The sequence below is a fragment of the Rattus norvegicus genome, chromosome 4 (assembly GCF_021556685.1).
Source record: "Rattus norvegicus strain SHRSP/BbbUtx chromosome 4, alternate assembly SHRSP_T2T, whole genome shotgun sequence".
Lineage (NCBI taxonomy): Eukaryota > Metazoa > Chordata > Mammalia > Rodentia > Muridae > Rattus > Rattus norvegicus.
The window spans coordinates 116,107,612-116,128,475 of NC_141537.1; positions in this window are offsets into that span (position 1 = coordinate 116,107,612).

Genomic DNA, 20,864 nt, shown 5'->3' on the forward strand with positions numbered 1-20,864 from the left:
ACCGGAGAGCACCAGGCCAGGATAAGAGAGGGGTAGAGCATGGGGAGATATGGGGAGGACCTGAGGCAGCTGGCAGAGAAGTGGGGGCAAAGGCAGTGGGGAGTTAACACTGAGCCCCTCACCATGACCTTCAGGCTGGTTCTGCCTTATGCCCCAAAGTCTGAGGGTTTCTCTAAGGATGATATGGAACCCTGCCTATGAAAGCCACCTACACAGTTGGGAATTCTCTTGGCATTTCTTATTTCTTGTGGGTCTCCTCCGACTCGCCACCCGCCCCCATGACCCGCTTCTATTTGAATACTGTGGTTTTTACCCAGTTTGTAATTCTTCTGTTAGCAGAACCTATTTGGTGCAAAGAAAGGTGCATATGACATATAGTGAAATCAATAAAGAAGCTTAGAAGGTAAATAATAAATAAAGTCTGATGCCCAGGAATGTGTTACTGTAGGCTTCCATCCGGGTAATGACTAAATACTTCATGACTACTGCCTTTTAGGTTTTTATTGTTGTAGTAGTGGTTGTTGTTATGATTGTTGTGTTGTTGTTGTTGTTGTTGTTGTTGCTCGGGTTTGCCTACTTGTTATGAGTCAGGGTCTCACTGTGAATCATGGGACCTGCAGTATAAATCAAGCTGGCTTCAAACTCACATCCATATGCCTCTGTCTTTGGCATGCTGGGATTTAAAATGTACACCACCATGCCTGCAAGGGTTGCTCTGTTTTAAATCCATGTCAAAGAAGTATTTCTCTACTAACTGCAGATGACGGGACTCCTCTAAACTTGGGCAACAAATCAACAAAACCCCAAGAAGTGGGTGCCTGGGTGTTTTAGTTATGGTTTTATTGTTGTGCCGAGACATGTCCAAGGCAGTTCTTACAAGAGCAAACATTTAATTGGGGCTGTCTTACAGTTCCAGAGGTTCAGTTCATTATCACCATGGTGGGACACATGACAGCATGCAGGCAGACCTGGTGCTGGAGAAGGAACAGAGAGTTCTACGGTTTTTTTCCAAAGGCAGCCAGAAAGAGACTAACTTCTGCAGGCAGCCAGGGGGAGGCTTTTCACAATGGGCAGAGCTTGAGCAATAGAAGACCTCAAAGCCCACCCCCCACAGTGACACACTTCCTCTAAGAAGGCCACACCTCCTCCAATAAGGCCACACCTCCTAATAGTGCCACTTCCCATGGTCCAAGCAAATTCAAACCACCACACTGGGATTCAGACAGTAGAGGGGTGGGGGTGGGGTTGCTGGGCACTCAACTCTGCCACTGTGTGGACCGTTGGTCTGTTTGACCCTGGGCTTGTTTCGTTTTTGTCTGGTTGTGTTTTGTTTTGTTCTTTTCATGGTAAGGCTGAGTTCAGATGTCATAGGTCTTTCCAGCATAAACAAGTGCGAGTTCTTAGAACCAAGGTTGATGCGATGAGATGTGATTTGTCCCAGTCACTTGCTTGGACACAGAGATCAGCTGTGCTCCCACCTTTAGCCTTCTCTCTTACCAACCACGTTTCTGAAACTGCTTCAGAATTCTCTGCTTGTTTTATGGAAGAAATATGCCATCCATGATACAGCCTTCTCACTCTGTTTCTGTCTGATAGAGAGGATTATATGGGCTTTTTTATGGAGTGAAAACCTAGATGCTACCGAAACATTTATCTCTGTGTCCCTTACTTCTCGCTGTTAGCATCTGTGTATCATACTCACTGTGGATGCCACAGGCAGAAGATAAATCCATGGGCAAAATGCCACACAAAGCTAATCCAAAAATATTCTCAAGGAGAGATGAGGAGTGCTGTGCAAAGGAAGGATTAATCAGTCCAGGGCCACTTGTGTGTGTTGAACTCAAAGCCCCACTGTGCCCTCTTATGCCATCTGGGGGTTCCCTCAAAGCTGTTAGGATGATTACATTATAACTGGGAGTCTATTTATGGAATCACATGCTTGACGCCTGTCTGTGCCCACAGCTTCCTTGTTCCTTTGCCTAGGTGAGCATCTGCAATATGGTAGGTCCTTGGTAAACATTTATTGAACAAATAAATGACTGTTCTGCAAACTGGGAAGTTTGTGAGACTCTTTTCCTGTTTAAAACTCTGAGTCAGTCACTTTCTTTGGGACAACCAGCTTCTCAGACCCACTGAGTATTTAGGCTTGGGGGGTTACCTCAGTAACATTGTCACATTTTTCAATGGGAAAAAAATTTTTTCAATTGTCACATTTTATGTCATGGGAAGTGCTTTAAGACCTAGAGATGAGAAGCAGAAAGCAAGGAATCTTGGGAAGAGATTCAGAGATGTCTAGCAAAAGGAAAGAGTTGGCCTTTTCCTCGTGGAAAATTTCTGGTTCCTTAACTCATAAAGATCCTCTGGGAAAAATGATCAAAATGGACCTCTTTTTTTTCCCCCAGAGGTTTCAAGGAAACACAGACTCCAGGGATGGAGGAGCTACCTGGCGGGACTGGCAGTTGGGAAGCCTTACAGAGCAGGCTCCCACAACTATAGAATTACCATATAGAATATTCTCATCACCAGCCATTATGGCCAATAGAGTGGTAGGGTAACCTACTTCATACAACAAAGGAAATAGCTGGGAGGAGAAAGACAGATAGGCCGTGTGGAACTTCACATTCAGTTGTGACAGGGCAATGCCATAAAACAGTTGGTGGACATCTCCTAGAAGGGCCTCATACTCATCATTTATGGGTTGAAGATCACACAATTCATGTTGCAAGTATTCAATTATGCAGTTTAGTGTGAAATTACACAAATTATTAAACAGGGCTTTCTCCAATCAATTCTACTTATTAGATTTTACTGATAGGCCATAATTTTCTGATCCTTGATAGAGGTTAAGACTATCTCTATGCCTTCCCTAATGATTTGTAAAATGGGGCCTTAACAACACCCACAGGGAATTCAGAATTGGAGAGATGATCTCATCCCATAAGGTTAAGAGTCACCATAGACAAGTCATAGTTTTGCCTTAAGCCTAAAACCAAGTCCATTCACCCATTTCACTGACAACTAGAGAAACGTAAACATCTCTCATGAAAAACAAAAACAAACCCAGAATCTCAAATGCATGTCCATAAGATCTGCTGTATAACACAAAATTGCTAGATGTTTTAAGGAATGAACGCCACTCAGAATCTAGAAAGTAACACTAATAGAAAGCCTCCCAGGACACTACTTATGTCTGGAGACAAGTCTGATCAGTATGGTGGATGTGTGGACTGTGCTCAGTGATGGCAGACCTGTGGGCTGTGCTAATGACAAGGATAAATGAAAGCAAAAGGCAAGCATGACCACAACTTTCCAGAACTCCTAGACACAATCCAAAGACCAAACCTAAAATATCTTGATGTAGAAAGAGGCAAGATGGAAACTAAACACAGCGAAGCTATCTAGCTCAGGGAAGCCTGGAATTTGCTCTTTAGTCCAGCCTGGCCTTGATCTTGGGAGTGGGGAGAGGAGTTCTCCTGCCCTGATGGCTTGGAGTTTAAAAGGGCTTAATGGAACAATTCCAAACATCTATAATTCCAGCTGTAAAGGGCCTCACACCCTCTTCTGGCCTTCCTGAGTGCAGAGTATGCACACACACACACACACACACACACACACACACACACACACACACGAATATTTACAGACACATAATTAAAGTTTTAAAAATTATCAGACAGAAAGAAATAATAAAGACAATCAATGATATTAATGAAATGGAGAATAAAATAACAATATGATGCATCCATGAAAGAAACAATTAGTTCTTTGAAAAGATAAACAAGATTTGGAAAACTCTTAGCTAAGCCAACTCAAAGAAGAAGAAAAAAAGATTCAATTTAATATGATTGGAGAGACTAAGCAGGGACCTTGAAAATCCAGTGGATGAATAGAGAATACCTCCAGTAACTTAGAAGAAATGGATAAATTTCTAGACATGTGTGGCCTATCCAAAATATCACCAATCATTCACTGTGGCCGAATTGGTTTCAGTTAAAGAATGCAAGAAATATTCAACATGTGCAAATCATATAAGTAGATGCAAGTCACTTGGTCATCTCAAAAGAAAAAGCTTTCCATAAAATTCAACATTCCTTCACAATAAAAAAAATCCCTGGAAAAACAAAATAGGAAGGACACATCTCAACACAGTAGATATCAAGCATGTCAGTGTACACAACACTACACTCAAATGACAATATTCTCAAGGCATTTTCTCTAAAATAAAAAGTGAGACAAGTGTGTATTGCTTCGACGTTATTGAAGTCAGGAAATATTCTCAATTGTTTTTCCATCTTAACCTTGGAAGCAGCGACCCTCTCATAAACCCAGCCCTGAGCCATCTCCTCAACCTTGTATCAGAAAAAGTTAACATCTGGTGAGAGTAAGTTAAAAACACTTAGTTCATTACAGTATTTTTCCATATTTTAATAGGTTTAACAAATTTAAATGCAGGATTTTTTTTTATTATTAACTTGAGTATTTCTTATATACATTTCGACTGTTATTCCCTTTCCCGGTTTCCGGGCAAACATCCCCCTCCCCCCTCCCCTTCCTTATGGGTGTTCCCCTCCCAACCCTCCCCCCATTGCCGCCCTCCCCCCAACAGTCTAGTTCACTGGGGGTTCAGTCTTAGCAGGACCCAGGGCTTCCCCTTCCACTGGTGCTCTTACTAGGATATTCATTGCTACCTATGAGGTCAGAGTCCAGGGTCAGTCCATGTATAGTCTTTAGGTAGTGGCTTAGTCCCTGGAAGCTCTGGTTGCTTGGCATTGTTGTACATATGGTGTCTCGAGCCCCTTCAAGCTCTTCCAGTTCTTTCTCTGATTCCTTCAACGGGGGTCCTATTCTCAGTTCAGTGGTTTGCTGCTGGCATTTGCCTCTGTGTTTGCTGTATTCTGGCTGTGTCTCTCAGGAGCAATCTACATCCGGCTCCTGTCGGCCTGCACTTCTTTGCTTCATCCATCTTGTCTAATTGGATGGCTGTATATGTATGGGCCACATGTGGGGCAGGCTCTGAATGGGTGTTCCTTCAGTCTCTGTTTTAATCTTTGCCTCTCTATTCCCTGCCAAGGGTATTCTTGCTCCCCTTTTAAAGAAGGAGTGAAGCATTCACATTTTGATCATCCATCTTGAGTTTCATTTGTTCTAGACATCTAGGGTAATTCAAGCATTTGGGCTAATAGCCACTTATCAATGAGTGCATACCATGTATGTCTTTCTGTGATTGGGTTACCTCACTCAGGATGATATTTTCCAGTTCCAACCATTTGCCCACGAATTTCATAAAATCATTGTTTTTGATAGCTGAGTAATATTCCATTGTGTAGATGCACCACATTTTCTGTATCCATTCCTCTGTTGAAGGGCATCTGGGTTCTTTCCAGCTTCTGGCTATTATAAATAAGGCTGCGATGAACATAGTGGAGCACGTGTCTTTTTTATATGTTGGGGCATCTTTTGGGTATATGCCCAAGAGAGGTATAGCTGGATCCTCAGGCAGTTCAATGTCCAATTTTCTGAGGAACCTCCAGACTGATTTCCAGAATGGTTGTACCAGTCTGCAACCCCACCAACAAGGGAGGAGTGTTCCTTTCTCCGCATCCTCGCCAGCATTTGCTGTCACCTGAGTTTTTGATCTTAGCCATTCTCACTGGTGTGAGGTGAAATCTCAGGGTTGTTTTGATTTGCATTTCCCTTATGACTAAAGATGTTGAACATTTCTTTAGGTGTTTCTCAGCCATTCGGCATTCCTCAGCTGTGAATTGTTTAGCTCTGAACCCCATTTTTTAATAGGGTTATTTGTCTCCCTGCGGTCTAACTTCTTGAGTTCTTTGTATATTTTGGATATAAGGCCTCTATTTGTTGTAGGATTGGTAAAGATCTTTTCCCAATCTGTTGGTTGCCGTTTTGTCCTAACCACAGTGTCTTTTGCCTTACAGAAGCTTTGTAGTTTTATAAGATCCCATTTGTCGATTCTTGATCTTAGAGCATAAGCCATTGGTGTTTTGTTCAGGAAATTTTTTCCAGTGCCCATGTGTTCCAGATGCTTCCCTAGTTTTTCTTCTATTAGTTTGAGTGTGTCTGGTTTGATGTGGAGGTCCTTGATCCACTTGGACTTAAGCTTTGTACAGGGTGATAAGCATGGATCGATCTGCATTCTTCTACATGTTGACCTCCAGTTGAACCAGCACCATTTGCTGAAAATGCTATCTTTTTTCCATTGGATGGTTTTGGCTCCTTTGTCAAAAATCAAGTGACCATAGGTGTGTGGGTTCATTTCTGGGTCTTCAATTCTGTTCCATTGGTCTATCTGTCTGTCTCTGTACCAATACCATGCAGTTTTTATCACTATTGCTCTGTAATACTGCTTGAGTTCAGGGATAGTGATTCCCCCTGAAGTCCTTTTATTGTTGAGGATAGTTTTAGCTATCCTGGGTTTTTTGTTATTCCAGATGAATTTGCAAATTGTTCTGTCTAACTCTTTGAAGAATTGGATTGGTATTTTGATGGAGATTGCATTGAATCTGTAGATCGCTTTTGGTAAAATGGCCATTTTTACTATATTAATCCTGCCAATCCATGAGCATGGGAGATCTTTCCATCTTCTGAGGTCTTCTTCAATTTCTTTCTTCAGAGTCTTGAAGTTCTTATACATGTTAGAGGGCTCGGTCCCTACAGATCTTTTACTTGCTTGGTTAAAGTCACACCGAGGTACTTTATATTATTTGGGTCTATTATGAAGGGTGTTGTTTCCCTAATTTCTTTCTCGGCTTGTTTCTCTTTTGTATAGAGGAAGGCAACTGATTTATTTGAGTTAATTTTATACCCAGCCACTTTGCTGAAGTTGTTTATCAGCTTTAGTAGTTCTCTGGTGGAACTTTTGGGATCACTTAAATATACTATCATGTCATCTGCAAATAGTGATATTTTAAATGCAGAACTTTTAAAAAGAATTATTATTATAATTTTAACCTCCCTGTTGCTTCACTGGGCTTTTCCCAACTAGCTGGTAATTGACCACCATTGGAAACTGATACTCTTCACTGTCTAGGACACAAAACAAGAAAGGGACAGTTGACCGTGCAGGTCCCCTACATGTAGGAAGTTGGAGAGAATACAGTTTCCAACAAGAGGATATGAAGCATGGGATGGTTTGAATGCTAACTCTAGTTTGTCTTCCCACAGAGACCCCATTCCTCCACCTACCGGATGATATTTCAACATGCATTTGAGAATTTTTTTAAAGCATGTACAATTTTATAGTCACCGCTCAAGAATGCTTGACTGGGGATGAAGTCATTGATGGCTCAAGAGTCACAAGCATTTGTGGCTCTTCCCCAAGGCACAGATTTGACTCGCACACTGACATTAGACATCTCAGAGCTGCTTGTAATTCCAGCTCCAGGAGATCCAGTGCCCTCTTCTGGCCTCCAAAGACACCTGCACTCATGTGCACACACATAGAGACAGAAACACATGCATAACTAGAAATAAAATAAATCTTTCTTTTAAAGATAGGCCCAGCTCTTCTCATTTCTCTGGTGATCATGGGTACTCTCATTATAAATTGACAGCTCTGAGAATGACTTCATCCATATCACCTGTGTAACTGAGAAATAGAAGGCTGGTCAAGAGCCTGTTTGTCTCCATAGAGTGCATACACGTTAGAGGGCTCGGTCCCTTCAAAACTGACTAGAAGCAGTCTTCCTTCAAACTTGAGTGCCCATGTTCCATCCACTCATTCTCTTGACTTACTTGGTGTGTGAGCACCTCTGTGTTCAGGCATATGAGGTCCGAGGCCAACCTCTAATATCCTCCCCAATTATGCTCTACCCTAGTTTTTGATCAAGTCTCTCACTGAACCTGGAGATCATGGATTCAGCTGGGCTGTTTGCCAGTGAGCTCTAGAGATCATCCTGTGTCCACCCTCCCATTGCTGGGTTTATAGGCATTTATGGTCCTGCTGAGCTTTCTTTCCTGTGACTTCTGAAAGACCAGACTCGGGTATTTATGCTTACATAGCAAGCATTTTATCAACAGAGCCATATCTCCCTCAGGCCCTCCCCAACTTTTGACTTCTTATATTAATTATTTCCTTTTTGCAAAGCCATTCTCTTCTCTTTATGCCCTGTCCATGAAGAGGTTCAACTCTACAGAGCACCTCAGTTGGTGTCCTTTACCACTTGATTATACTGAGTTTGTCCAAGGGTGTCAGGTAATAACCTCAGGAAACTGAGTCAGGTTGTACTGGGCAATAGCCCCTAGTCATAAAGAATGGCTAAGCCCCTGCAGAAACAATATGCCCAAGTAATAATGGTTTTTCAATAAAACAGAAAAAAGTAAAACCAGGAAAGAAATCAGTAACTTCCTGGTAGCTGCCCACATATGTGTGTGTGTACATACAACTGTCACTCAGCCTCTCTAAGTGTGCTCAACCTTCATACTGAGAAAAGCTGGGGGCTCTCAATGTTCCAATAAGGTGCTCTCAGCCTGTTGTCTGCCTCTATGCTTTATTTTTTTTTTACATCAGGAAATGCTGGAGAGTGATCAGAGGTCAGAAGAGAGAAGCTCTCAGAGCAAAAATTTCCCCAGCTCCCTGTTTTCTTCTTCTGGCCATGGCTGCATTCTATTCCACATAGTTCCTAGTCAGCACCCTGACCCCACCTCCGTGATACCGACTTCCACCATCTTCCTCCACTTGATCTTTCCAGCTGAAGGATAAAATGGACACATCACTGCACTGGCACTTTTAGGAGGTGTGGCCTTGTTATAGTAGGTGTGGCCTTTTTGGAGGAAGTGTGTCACTGTGGAGACGGGGCCTGGAGGTTATATATGCTCGTGCTCCACCCAGTGTGGAAGACAGTCTCCTCCTGGTTGCCTTCGGATCAAGAAGTAGAGTTCTCAGTCCCTTCTCTAGCACCATGCCTGCTGCATGCTTCCCACCATGATGATGGTGGGCTAAACCTCTGAACTGTAAGTGAAATGTTTTCCTTTCAAGAGTTGCCTTGGCCATGGTGTTTCACAAGTTTCTTGACTTACAGTTGAATATGGTACGGTTGCCTTCTGATTCTTTTGCCAGCAGTAGCTGGACAGGAACACAGCTGCACTCTCACCCACAGCAGCCTGAGAAGTTCCATTAACCCTTCAGGAACCTTGACTCAGATAAAACACGATCCTTGGCTTAGATGTGTTTTTGGAGGGATCAGGGCTGGGAGTCAGGGAAAGATAAGTCGTGAGGGCAGAGCAAGTCTTTGAATATGCAAAAAACTTGGACCAAACCTCTCCTTACATCCCCTCTTTGTTCAGTAATCCTTCCCACAGACCTTAAAGGTAGAACAGAGATTCTGTTCCGTGGCTTAGTCTCTTCTAGCATGCTTACCCAAGACCTTGCTATATCCCTCAGAAGCCTCCAGCCATCTTTAGAATCCCACTGTAAGGCTTTAAAATAACCAGTGGAAATATAAGTTAGCATATATGGAAGACAAAGATAAAAAAAACATATGAAAAGTCCTGTTTTCTTGTGTTTTTCATTCAGTTTCTTTCCCAAAAGGCCATCTGACTCTGTGCATGCACACACATTAAAGAAACTGTTTCCTTGCAGAGGCCTTACTGTCCCATCTCTTTGTTCAAAATCTCACCTTGCCAAAAAAGAGTTTCAGGACTAGTAAGTATGAAACAGAGTTGGGGTTGATTAAAAGACATTTTCAAAGCTTTATTTTAATTGTGTGTGTATGAGGTGGGTGCATATGAGAGTAGTCGCCTGCAGAGGCTACACATATTGCTCTCCCTGGAGCTGGAGGTCCAGGTGGTTGTGAGTCACCTGACACGGGTCTTGGGAAACAATCTTGGGTCTTTTCAAAGAGCAGTAAGCACTCAGCTTATGGCTGGGCCTTCTCCCCGGGTCCCTGAAAGACATTTAATGTAGATTTTAAGCACAAGGATTAAGAGAAGGCATTTAGGAAGAAAGTCAGACGTGTCTGAGAGCGTGGATATAGTCTCTCAAAAAGACATGCATTTTTTATCTTAATCAGCAAGAGTCAGGATAGGACTTGGGTTATTTTTTAGTTACTGTCTTTAAAGAGTGGTGTATTAGTTCCTTTTCTGATACTGTGATCAATACCATGACCAAGGTAGGGGAGGGATAGTAGTAAGTTGCCAGAGCAGGAAACTCAAAGATTTCCAGGGCATATTTGGGAGAGAAAGAAGGCCCTACCCAAGGTTGTATACACTCAGGCTGTAGGCATAAATTTTTTGTTACCTTTTAATAAGGCTCAACCTCTCCTCTGGCCCACAACCCAACAGTAGTAGCGAAAGAGCAAAGATATTAGGATATGGGGGAAGTGGACATGTTCAACAGTAGTTCTTTGGGGGTGAGCTCGATCTTCTTTGGCAGCAGTTCTGTCCTGCAGTAAACACCAAATACAACTCAGCAGCTGCAGAACAGTCCTCTAGACAGGCAGTCAGCACACAGGAACTGCCAGCTACAGACCAATCCTCTAGGCAGGCAGACACCAGGCACAAACCAGCAACTGTAGTTCAATCCTGAAGGAACCGTTAGACGCACCAATCAGCCTGAGGTGAGGCTGCAGAAGTGGCAAACTGCTACTGGATCCTCATGGGCCATTCTTGGGTGAGCTTCTCTCAATGGCAGCATTACCACAAGTTGAGGTCAACAATGCTATGTAAGGCGAACCAATACATGCGTGTCACTAGCAAAGAATAGTGAGGTGGAGCAAACCAAACCAATGCTCAGTCTGTGGGGTCGTATTTATACTCCTTTATCAAGTTTCCGTTCACCTGGTTGCTATATCAAAACATTCTTTCACGTATCTGCTTTAGCAAGACGTCCTTTTACCTGTGTGCTCCAGCAGAACATCATTTGACATAACTAACTTTCCAAAGAAACTAGAAGTTTCCACATCACAAGCCTTAAATCCTGGCCATTGCTCATTTAACACAAAATGCCTCCATGTTGGTAGTTTTCACAGTAAATGTTAATTGCATTAAAATTCTTGCCTCTCAGATGGCAGTGAGTCTCAGTCAGACTCCTTGAGGATCCTTTCCTTTTCCCATAATTCTCCTTAGTCTGTCTTGCTTCACTCTGGCTGGTGCCCTGGGTCTCTTTGCTCTTCCCTTACTCCATACCATAACCATTCTCCTGGATCTTCTCTCTGTACCGTTAGCCTCATCCTGGAAACGTTCCACTGTGCTAGAGAATCAAGCGCTCCATGACTAACAACATTTTTTCCACCTTCATACTCACTGAAGAACCTTCCCAGTCTCTGAGGCGACCTCTTTCCCACAGCCTCCTTGTGGGCAAGGACTGCCCACAGCCAACAACCTATAGGTACAAACGCTGGCTGAATGACCTGTGTTCCTCGTAGCTGTTTGCAAACTATTACTCTGTCATCCTTCAAACAAACCGGTTTTATTTGGCGATTCACAGTGCAGATTCAGATTTCCATTTTTCTCTCCTGTGTTAGCATCACTTTCTCTATTAGATGCTCTATGAAATCTTCCAGAAGAGCCATGAAAAGAGGGGAAGGGGAGAAAAGACAAGTAGATAAAAAGAAAGATAATAATTGGATATTTTCTCTCGTATGCAGAATCAATCATCTATGTCTCTACCTGTATCTGTCTGTCTATCTATATACTTATCTTTCTAATGAATGTAGAAGGGGAACTATATTGGGGATAAGAGGAAGCCATTAGGAGAAGGGGTTGGTAATAAGCATAGACAATGGGGACAATTATGAGCAAAGTACAATGATTTGTATCTATGACAATGTCAATGAAACATTGCTATTTGCCCTATTAAAAAAGTTGTAAGGGTTGGGGATTTAGCTCAGTGGTAGAGCGCTTGCCTAGCTAGCGCAAGGCCCTGGGTTCAGTCCCCAGCTCCGAAAAAAAAAAAAGAAAAAGAAAAAAAAAGTTGTAGTGACCCCAGCCATAAAATTATTTTCATTGCTACTTCATAAGTATAATCTACTACTGTTATGAATCATAATGTGAATATCTGATATACAGGCTATCTGACATGAGACCCTCAAGGGGTCACAACCCGTTGGTTGAGAAGCACTTCTCTAAGGACTCACAACCAATATTTAATATTGGAAAACATGGCACCACTTATTTTGACATTATTCTTTTCATCTGTCCTTGGACTGCCTTCATGTAGACGAGACGGCTTCTTATGAGATACTTTCTGTCTCTTAGCTTTTCTTTCCTTTTTCCTTTCCCTAGTCTCCCTGTGCTACCTGCTGGGTAATTTCTTTTTGGAACATTTCAGTGAACTAACCCTTCACTTAATTACCAAGTTACTCAACATACATAGTTCATTTCTTTGTAAATTTTCAAAAATGCCCCTAATGCTTGTTTATGCACCTTCCCATATTTTAAGATTCTCCGCCAGGCAGGCATTTCATTTTATCCTTTATTTCTTTATGTTCTTAAATGACCTCGTTTTAAAAACTCTGTCATAAGGCTTTATTACCTGTGAGTTCCTTTATTTCCTGAACCTTATGACTCTGCTGTGGAAAGAGTTTTCCACCCTGCTGTCTTCTGGGCTCTTGTGTCCCAGATTATTTTATATATTTCCCATATATAAACCTGCAACCATTTTTTCCTCTTCCCTGCGTTGAGGGGCACTACTTCCACTTGTTAACTGCCTGGTGTGAGAGCCTAGAAGGTCAAGATGCTCCTTGAGTTATGCTCTGTGGTGGCACCGATAACACTGTGTTAGAATTATTTAAGTGTTGACCTATGGATACTGCTATTGTTAGAGAAATTTGCCTCATTTCTTTGCAGTAATTCCACTTAGATGGTCTAGCATTTGCTGTTCTGTGAAACCAGAGAGTTGGAGCCTGAGGATTTGAGAAACGGTCCCAGCTTTCTTAAGACCCTTGCTGTGCTGGGCCTCTTTTCCTGCAGTCCTTTACTATGCTCTGTCTTCTTCCTTTGCTCACATGTCATTGGCTCTGGAAAAGTTTCCCTGAGCCTTCAAGGGGAGGCTACTTGTCAGTCTGCTTGAACCCCCTAGTATCCAATGCTGCCTTTTTCCTATAGCTCTAACTAATGGAAGAGTAGGGTTGCCTTAGTTGGCTCTGCATCCCACCTTCTCTCCCACTGCACAGCATGAGAGGCGCACAGCGGAAGGCCAAGAAGGAACAGCTGGGTCCATAGACTCTGGTCTGTGGAATATCAAGCAGGAGAAAATAACTTCTACAGTTTCTTTAGGCTCTAACCTATAAAGATAAAGATTCACAGTGGTTAATAATATTAAATGATTCTGTTCGTGCAAACTACTATGAAGGTCATGATTTCAGCTACTCTTAAAAAGGACACACAGATTTTGGACAAAAGGTAGGGGCAATCTGAAATAAAAAGTTAGTAAAGAGAAGGGTTTTTTCTGTTGAGCTACACATCAGCCAAGACAGTTTGCAGAAGCAAGGGTGTCTGTGGGCTTAGGGTACCAGAGGGATGAGTCCACAATGGCAGAGCGAGGCATGCTGGCAGGAAGAGGACGCTGACAGCTCACATCTTGAACTGCGTGTACGAAGCAGAGAAAGCAAACTCAAAATGGCGTCAGACTTTCACCTCTCAGATCCCACCTCCACAGACGTACTTCCTCCAACCAGGCCGCACCGCTTAATCCTACCCAAACAGCATCACCTCGTACCAGGCATTCAAATGCCCAAGACACAAATGGAGAACATCTCTTTCAAACCACCATCCACACTCATGGGGACTTAATGTCCTTCATGAAAACAAGAGATCATTTATCTTCTTTAGGGGTCTTCTACCAATCTACTGCAGGCTAGCAGAACCTTCTAGCATCTCATAGAAGAGAAACCAAGATTTAACAACTCCACCTACATCATCCATTTAAACCCACAGGTCAGCTTCTCCAGAAAGAGTAAGCCCTTTTGGTAGAGCACTCAAAGCTCTGTTCCTGCCATAACTGATCTGGAGAAACAAAATTATCCCAAACATAGCTTCCTCAACCCAGCTCCATCCAGTCCTCCAAACTGTCCGGCTTCTGTTTTCACCTCCCACTTTCCAGAGAGCTCTGCAGCTTGCACCTACCCTGCCTGCTTCTCCTCTAACACCACACTGTAGATTCTCTAATAGAGAACACTTAATTACAACAGCTGTCAGCAAGGCCTTGTCTGGGTGTTTGTTTGTTTGTTTGTTTGTTTCCTCTTCCTATATCTGTTTTCTCCTTCCCCAGAGAGGCTTTCTGTGCCCGCCAATCACCACTGGACTTCCTGTCTGCAATTCTTCAGAAAACAATTTTACTTTAGGGCAATTTCTATCCAAAGAAAATGCAGCCTCATTAAGCTTGTGTTGGACTGTTTTCTTAAATTATTCACCAAGAATTGTTCTCAGGCAAGGACTCAACCCTTTCAAACGGCCAGCTAAGACAAGATGAACACCGGTCTTCCGGGACGAGTGCTTGGGATCTGAATGCTTTCTTCCTGTCTTTTTGTTATTGCCACCGCCTTTTAATTTCCTCTACTTCTGAAGCAGCATCCTCCTGTAGGGAGAGCTTTAAAGTAAAACACTTGTCTCATGCCAAAAGCGCTGAGTTTAGGACTCAAGGGATTTGGTGGATGATGGACGAGAAGGCTTTGAGGAAGAATGGAAATTGCTTCTGTGGAAGCCCATGTGAGCCAGAGGAGAGAGCGGTTGCAGTCGGGATGGAAGACACTGTTTTTATTGAATCTCCGCGAGATGCTGCGTGCAGGGGGGTGGAGGGTCATGGGAAGTAAAGGCACGATACTTCCGACTTCCTGTGATCGGTGTGGAATATTGGAGGCAGTGACTTCTGAGCGTGCCTCGCTATTAGTAGACAACCGGGACGGAGCACTGTGGGAGCCATCACCAAAGAAAGATGGATCAAACAGGGGGTAGCTGACGATAGTGGTTAATAAGAGCTGATGAGAAAGGCATTACGTATGCCTTTAAAATGGCGAGAGAAGCTTCAGTCTCTACCAGTCCTTTTAACATGGATGGGTAAGACGATGCGCTAGTTAGTTTTTATTTCATTCAACTTGATACAAGCTAGAGTCATCTGAGAGAATGAAACCTCGATTGAAAAAAAATGTCTCTATAACATAGGGCTGTAAGTAAGCCTGTAGGGCATTTCCTTAGTTAATGATTGATAGGGTAGGTTCCTGCCCTGGGGTAAGGATCCAGGGTATTACAAGAAAGCAGGCTGAGCAAGCCATGAGGAAGCCAGTCAGTAAGCAGCACCTCTCCATGGCCTCTGTTCTTTTTGAAGGTATGAAAGGGAAGGGGGAAACGTTGTGATTAAATTATAATCTTAAAGGTAAAATAAAAAGATTTTATTTTTTAAAGAAAGAAAGGGACCCAAGGAGAAAAGATCCTAGGTTCTACTGAAGTGCCAGCTCCCTCACCCAAAGATGCACACGTTGTGGGAAGTAGCCCGAGCTACACACAGCCTGATCCCTGTGAACGCATGACTTAGTAGATGCCTGCAAAGAAATAAAAGACGTAGGCTGTAAATAAGAGCAAAACGCAGGTGTTGGAACCAGATCATGGCTTGTAACAGGAAGCAGGGTGTTCAGGAGGTAATCGGGTCATGAGAAATGAGCTGTCACGGATGAACTTGGGGTCCTTAGAAAAGATGAGGCCCTTAGAAAAGAAGTCCCGAGAGGCTGCCTTGTGTCTCCCACTGTGTGAAGACACACAAGGTGTGCCATGTAGGAACCAGGACCTGAGTGCTCACCTGACCTCGGATTTCCCAGACCCCAGAGCCCGGCAAGATCCATTTCTGTTGCCCAAGAGAGTACTATTTAACCAATGGTTTTATGTCACAGACCTTAAATAAACTAAGATGGTGCCCTGATGTCAGGTTCCCTTCGAAGGGAAGATAATCCAAATCATGGAGTCAGTATTTACTGCATGAAGAGTCACATGTCACCTCAAGATTACTGGAACCTTCGTTGTGACTACTTTTTTTAAAGTATGTGTTAAAACATATACAAACCACCCCTTACTTGGATCAATCACAAAGGCAGTCACTGCAAGACAATGGAGAGAGCTGGTGGATTTGAAGAAAGCTAAAGTGACCCTATGAGAAGCTGTGACAACAGAAACTGTAAACAATGTGCTCCTGGGGACACTCACATTCTATTAAGGTCTGGAGGCCTCTTTAGAGCCTTGCTGTCACTGTTAATCAGGGGGAGCATGCAGACCAAAGGAAAACACATGGCACAAAAGCCTCCCTTCAGGCTTATGAGGTTAAGTTAAAGAGAATAGGGGCTTGTGCTAGAGATGATGTTAGGATAGTAACCCTTTTAGGGAAGAGAGGCAAGCCTCTATCATCTTGTTCTTAACAGGACACACACACACACACACACACACACACACACACACACACACACCCCACATACTCATGTGCATACATGCACACATGCACATACATCTACTTATCCCAGAAAGGAAACCCACGACAGACAAAAACTGTGATTATATCAAAACCCAACTTGGTGTTTTTATTGGGGTCACTAACAGAGTGTGGGTGATGGTTATTTACATGAGCAAGGCTGCCTCAGGAGGCTGCATCATCAAAAAGTCTGCCTCAGCAGGAGAGCTGTCTCAGGAGAGCTGAGACTCTGAAGCTCTCTGCACAACTTAAACAAGGTAAACAGGCAGGGCTGGGAGGTCTGCTCTCCACAGCTGAGCTGGTCCGAATGGGCTGCCCAGGAGTTCTTTTCTGTTTCTGTAAAGCGGGCCCAGGCTCTCCATGGATCTGTGGCAGCTTTTCCAGACATGAGAAGTCTGTTTACCTGCAGACTCCTGAGCCTCCCACTCTGCCTTGCAGGGAATATTTCAATTCAGAGAAACTACCAGACAACAGAGTACAACCAGGCTTTTCTCATCTCTTGCCTTCAACATTTCTTCCCCATCCTGTCCTCCAGTCTGCAGAGCACTTCTCTCAAGTCTTCTAGTCTCTCCCCTCTCCCTCCTGAGCTCTCTCCCCTTTTCCCTGCCCCTCGTGTTACCAACTCTTCAGCTCTCAGATAAGCAGAGAAAATTCTTAACTGTGAACTCTTATTTCCATTCTCCTTCCCTGAGCATTTGGTAAGGTGACAGTCCCAGCCCCGGTAATGTCATACGGGGCCATATTGCTTAGCATTTACTAAGGTAGTCAAAAGTGGTGTGTGTCACATCTAGCCTGACACAGTGAAAGCTTGTGGCTTTTGTGTCTGGCTTCACCAGCAAGGGCAAACATGGAGTAAGGCAGGGCAGTCAGAATGAAGCAAGATCTCTGAGTGATGGCAGAGAGAGGGTCAACCAAGTCAGTGATAACCTTTGGGTGAAATTTAAAAAGAGAAGCAAGAAGTATCTTGTTACCATGTTACATTTGGAAACATTTCGTCACTGTCTGTTCCACAGTACTCTCCTCTGAAACCACACTTCATCCTGCAGGGAATCCCTTAAGACCCAGGAAGTAAACAACTCAAAATAGCTTCAGGAACTCCCTTAAACTGACCAGATGTATCCGGCCCCACCCATGTGTTCTTATGAAAGCCGTAACGATTGTTGAAACTAGATGTGCTCTTAGACTAGAAGAGCCGCCTAGAAAAGACACTGTCCACCCTGCACAGCTGCCTGAGTTCCAGGTTTCCAGTTTTCATGAGCCATCACCCATGCTGGGGTGGGCTTTGGTGATGGAGTTGTCTTTGAGTTGTTTCTGCTCCTGTAAGTCACTCCATTAAATTCATTTCTTCAGTAGAGTGACATTCACTGTGCTCTGTCCTTGGTCCCCATTATTGGGTGAGTAGCTGTTGGTTTATGTCTCCCCAGGAATAGTGACAACGCAATGCAAACCTGTGGCTTCAATCTTGCACAAAAATGATGGCTGAATTTGGTACTACCATAGTAAAAGCCTGATACTTGTGAGTTAGTCTTAGCAGTGGCAACAATGTAAGACGTTTGATATTCAAGGCCCTGAGAGTACTACTCCAGGCTGAAAAGCCGTAACATGTGAAGATGGATGTTTTCTGTGATTGCTTAGAAATAACTGCCAGAGTGAAGTTGTTCAACTCTGATGGAAATTATAAAAAAGAAGAAACTTAATAATGTGTATTATTTATTTGGCTGAATTGGCAAGAAATTACTTGGGGAGATGAAGCAGGATGTAATTAAACAGAAAGGGAAAAGATAGATCAAAAGCTGACGGCCACCAAGGACTAGAAAAGCCATAGTTAATTCCCTGACTAGGAATAGACTATGTTGATGAAGTCAAGGAGTGGCAGAGTCCGTTAAAATTAAGTTCCATGTCAGAAATCAGATTGGGTGTGGAGCTTTTCCATTGATGAACAATATTTTTCCCAAAACTCAGGATCTCCATGAAGAAAGTTTGGGGATTATAAAGCAAAGACAAAGAGTTGCCCTGAGCCATGCCTTGCAAACCTGAGCTGAACCCATGGGTCCAGACACACAACAGCGATCAGAATCATGGGCTGGAGGCCATGGAACATCTGTTACCCGGTAAAGGCTAGGCTCACAAGCAAATGTCAAAAGTCAAATCGGTATGTTTCAGAGAGTTGATCTGTCAAAGAACACAGAAAGCAAACTTAAACTTGACTATTCAAGGCATTAAGATTAGTTAACGCTCCTTCTCCCTGCACCCAATCTTATGGAAGGTGACATTTGAATGCCCAGTGAAGACAAATACTAAGTGTTTCAGAAGCTGCCCACTGGGAAAGGAGCCACAAACCACAGTGGGTGGGGCAGCAGGTTGTGACATCATCAAAACTTGATCTTTAGGGCAGGGTTCCTCAGACTTTTCACTGTTGACCTTTGAGTCCTGGAGTTGACTTTTCTCAGGAATTATCCTGTGTGCATCGGTATTCCCAAAGACCTAAGTGTGATCAGCCTCTGCTTTCACAGAGAGGAGGCGCTACCTAGACAAAGTGGTGCCTCATGGAAGGAAGTTTAATCACCGCAGGCACAGTCCTGAAGGCTATATTACTGGGAGCCCAGCCCCAGCTCTCTTTCTCTTTCATTTCTCTGAGCAGCTGCATTGCACTTCACGTTTACACACACACACACACACACACACACACACACACACACACACACCACGATATGGCATCTCATTAACCAAAAGCAATGGGATCACCTGACCATAGACTGAAACCATGAAACTGTGAGCCCAAATGAACCTTTCCTCCATTTACATCAAACCATCTTAGCTTTTTACTACAATAATGGCTGATTGATCTCCAAAATGTGCAACACAAGATCTTTAGTGTCCTTCTTGACCTCTAGCTACTCCGGGGCAGTAGCCTTTCTTCCCCAGTTGTCACAACAAAAGAACATCTATAGACATCATTACATAGTCCCTAGAGAGGAAAATTCCCTTGAGAGAAAAACTCCTCTGAGTTAAAGGACCAGGAGGTTTACCTGCAGGATGTCATCACAGCCACAAACTGGAGCTTGTTTTGTCTTTCCTCATTCTGCTTCTTGACCAATGAGAATGCTTGTGTCGATTTCTCCTGTGCTATCTCACAGCCACATACTAAAAGCAGGTGCTTTTCCATGTCTAGTTCATGTGTCTCCAGATCAAGGGAATCTACATTCCTATATGGTTACACTGACTGTCGAGGTTAATTATCTACTTGGCTGGGATGCCGAATTGACTTAAAAGGATTGCACTACATTCTATGTGTGAAATAAAGAAATAATTGAACATCTGGTGACCGGAAGAATGGGTCATGGCAGAGGCAATACAATACATTCAATAATCCTGCTGCTTGTTCTTCCTTCCTCGGCCCATGGCAGGTATGCTTTCTAGACCTCCAGCTGTAGTAGAATTTTGAGACCTGTACCATGAGGAAATATTATTAAAATAATTCCAACAAGAACCAGCAAGATGGTTCACCTAGTGAGGGTACCTGCTGCTAAGCCTGATGACCTGAGTTTAATCCCCAAGACTATGTGGTAGAAGGAGAGAACTAACTGCAGGTGATCCTCTAGTTTCCACAAGCACACCATCGCATTCTCTCTCTCTCTCTCTCTCTCTCTCTCTCTCTCTCTCTCTCTCTCCCCTCCCTCCTCCCTTACTCCATCCCTTCCTCTCTCACTCATACACACACAAAGGAGGGATGGGGTTACCAACCCATGGACAAAATTTCTCACCCAGAATTGTTCCTATCTTAAAAAAAAAAAAAACCACCACAGAGACAAAAAATGGACAAGAGACTGAAGGGCTGTCCAGTGATTGGTCCAACTTGGGATCCATCTCATGGGGATTGGAAGGGAGGCACCAAGGTCTGACACTATTACTGGGCTTACAGACAGGAAACTAGCATGGCTGTATTCTGAGAGGCCCCACCAGGAGCTGACTGAGACAGATGCAGATACTTACACCCAACCATTGGACTGAAGTAGGAGACCCCTATGAAGGAATTAGAGGAAAGACTGAAGGAGCTGAAGGGGAGGATGGTGACACAGGAAGACCAGCAGTCTCAACTAACCCCCTGGACCCGTGGGAGCTCCCAGAGACTGAGCCACCAACCCGGAGCATACACAGGCTGGTCCAAAGCTCCCAGCACATATATAGCAGAGAACTCCCTGGTCTGGCCTCAGTGGGAGAAGATATGCTTAATCCTCCAGAGACTTGAGGCCCAGAGAAGGGGAGTGCTACAGTGGGGGAGAACACCCTCTCAGAGACAAGTGGGAGGTGGAATGGGATAAGGAACTGTGGGAAGGAGGACGGGGGGGAGGGGAGGGAGGGGGCGGGGCGGTAATGGATAGAATTTAAATAAATAATTAAAAATTTTAAATGTAATTTAAATCAAATGCATCTTGTAGAAGAATTTAAAAAA